The following is a 3,177-nucleotide window of genomic DNA, read 5'->3' on the forward strand; positions in this document are numbered from 1 at the left end:
GATCATGACTTTCTATATTCAAGCCTGGCTTACAGTTAAACTTAAATTTTTTTTAAAAAGCCTCTAATGGAAAGTATCAATATAAGAGAGGGGATACTTGGGTTTTTCTAATTGTCTGACCAATACAAACTAATTGTGGATACAAGTTTTATCTTGTCACCCCAAATATAGCTAGGGAAAAACTCAAGTTAAATGACATTGTAAAGGCAGATACTTTTGTTAGATTGATTCTCCTTGATTATAAATGCCACCTGCCACATACTCATGATCTTTTTTATTAAATACTTTTATTGAGTTTTTGTACCTTTCATATAATAGTTCTTAATCAAATATGGACCCCCTCCCGCATCCACACTCCCACATTTCCACCCCATTGGATTTCATGCATTCTGTCATATATGTTAAATCCTATCTGTCCAAGCATTTGTTCATCCACTGTTGTCAGCTTATCTAGAGATCTTAAAAAAGATCTACTCAGTGATCAGTTGCCAATAGTCCCTAGGCTAGGTTTGGGTACTCATGAGCATATAAATTTTAGAGATAACAAAGAACAACTCTTCAAAATTAAGTATTCTGACTTCTGTTAATTCTTATTCCCAAGACAAAACCCAGAAAATTATTATAAGACTCATCTGAGTATAAGGAAGATACAAACCAGTACAAACCACTTGGTTCCACTTTAAAGAGAAACAAATGCCTCTTTGTATATTGGCAAATTGCCCTATGCTGTTTCAACTCATTAAAAAGCTGGTTCTAGAGATGGGATTTGACCCTCCAAGTTCAGATCCAAACATTTTCTCTCAAAATTTCCTCTGAAAGATCCTGGGAAAGGTTGTCCCCCTGACTCAGTGACCAGGAGGAGGACATTGGAACAGCCCTATTCTTAAGGAAAAATCAGGGAGAGACCAACAGCCAAAGTTAAGTGTGGAGAGGGAGTAAGCTAGCTGACTGATGCACAGATCCTTCCTTAAAGGAGTTAGTAGCCCCTTCCAGTTTGGGGGGCCTTGATATTCATCAGTGAGGAAATACAAGCAAAAGGCAAAACAGCACATAGGTGACAAGTAAAAAGGTACATGTGATAATTAAGCAAGGTAATATATGGCCCCAAAGGTCGCAGGAATGTGAAAGCTTTGGAAAACAAAGACTTCTATCCTGTGCAACCACAAGGGGCAGTGGTGAAGTCTCCTGTTCACCTCCCCCATTTTATCTCTTGTCTTTGAGGTTTTCCTGCTCCAAAGTCTTAATTACCATCACGTCCCTAGAGCTTTTAGCAACCATTTGATGGGCTCTTCTGTTTCCATTATACTATAATAAAGGCATTGTGTCCTTGAGAACAACTAGGGAATGAACTATTTCCAACAGAAGTTATTATTACTTGTTTATGATACAAGGATGTTTATAGTAACAGCAGCTTATGAAATGCTCTCTCTTACTACTAACAGTGTACTTGGGTGAAAACCTATCTAAGTACTAAAGTACTAAGTACAAGGGAAATGAAGCCATGGATGAGCTTGCCATGTCCTAAAAAGATTAAAGAGACAGGCCAGCTCCCTCCTTAGGCCTAAAATAACAAAAAACAATTTACTTATCATTGTAGATGTAATAGGAAAAAATTTAAAAGATCAACATAAATTTATGGAAAGCCCTTTTGACAAAATATTTTGGATTAGACTGTAGAAAAAATATTTTATTTGCCTAAATGTTACTGATTCAGATTATGTTATTCAAGTTCTTTTTATGGTTTATTATTAGCTACTCCAAGAAATTCAAGCTTTAGCTTAATTGGTACAGCCTGGTCTACACAATGAGTTCCAGACCAGTTGAAGCTACTAAATGTACTATACAACTATTGTCACTCATTTCTCTTTTTATTAAGCATCATAAATAATCATTGTCTGTTTCAAAAGATAATAATAATAGAAACATTAAATTCTCCTCAACAAGTTTTAAACAATATCAGTTGGCTTCAACCTTCCCTTGGAATTCTGGCTTTTTCTTGAATATTTCCTCTTAAAGGAGATATTAATACTTCCTCTTGCATTACAGCTATTGCAGCTAGAACTTGAATTTAAGACAAAGACAGCCTTCTTATAACTATTTAAATTGACCTGTTTGTTCTGATGCTCTTTCTCTTACAGCAGAAATTGGAAAGTTCACTCCCTCTTTAATTTTAAAGTCGCTATTTCTACCCAATACACCTAAACAAGAATGTTTATCCAAATCAACAAATATTACTCTTATTCAATAGGACTAAACCAACAGCATCCAACCTGGTATTATTTATCCTTCCATGTCTCAAGATCATTTCAATTTTCTTTCACAACCCTCAGAAGAAAGATAACTTTTGCTGGTTTATTGGGGGAAGGCTTCTTTTCAAGTCTCTCCATATGGAATTCCAGTGCTTCCTATACAAGTGTTTTCTCCCATAAATCCCATTCCTAATGCACTAATCTTGTTTTTTTTTTCAAATAAAGCAAATAAATCAGGTTAAAAAATAATTACATGGTTTTAAGTATGGCACTCTCTTGTAAACCCTAGAGCAGCCATCACACAATGGATAAAACTTTTAACTGCACTTTCTATTATTTATACAAAACAATGTTCACTGAAACTGTAAGATAAAAACATTTTAAGCTATAAATTTAGTGTTATATGCATAGATTTAACTAAAATTTCATTTTAAAACAGGTTCTAAATAAACATGTATTAATTAAATTTTTATTTCAATTATATAATATAGTCAAAGATTTTTAAAAAGCATGGTTTCTTTTACAAAGTAGTCCAGTATAAAACCATTAAATAAAAGGTTTTTAAAAATTATTTATTTAATAACCACATAATTAGAAGAAGCATTTCATTACACAACATTGACATAATCAATAACAATTTCCAGAGCTGGCTATAAATTTTAAGATTTACAGTTGAATTAATACAGTTATACAATATTGTACTCAGTATAAACCCTATAAGACATAAAATTAAATGAGGTTTTAACCTTTCAAAAAGATGTCGGCTGGGCATGGTGGATACACAGTTTCATATAGAAAAATTCATTTTTTAATGCAATTAACATTAAGATGTTTGCACATGCATTTCTAATCTCTGTATATCTGATTATTACTAGTCACAGTCAGTTACTTTCTGAGCTCCTTGGCATCTGAGCATGGATATAAAGTC

Source organism: Nannospalax galili, unplaced genomic scaffold, assembly GCF_000622305.1.
Source record: "Nannospalax galili isolate Female #2095 unplaced genomic scaffold, S.galili_v1.0 scaffold4617, whole genome shotgun sequence".
In the NCBI taxonomy this organism is placed as follows: domain Eukaryota; kingdom Metazoa; phylum Chordata; class Mammalia; order Rodentia; family Spalacidae; genus Nannospalax; species Nannospalax galili.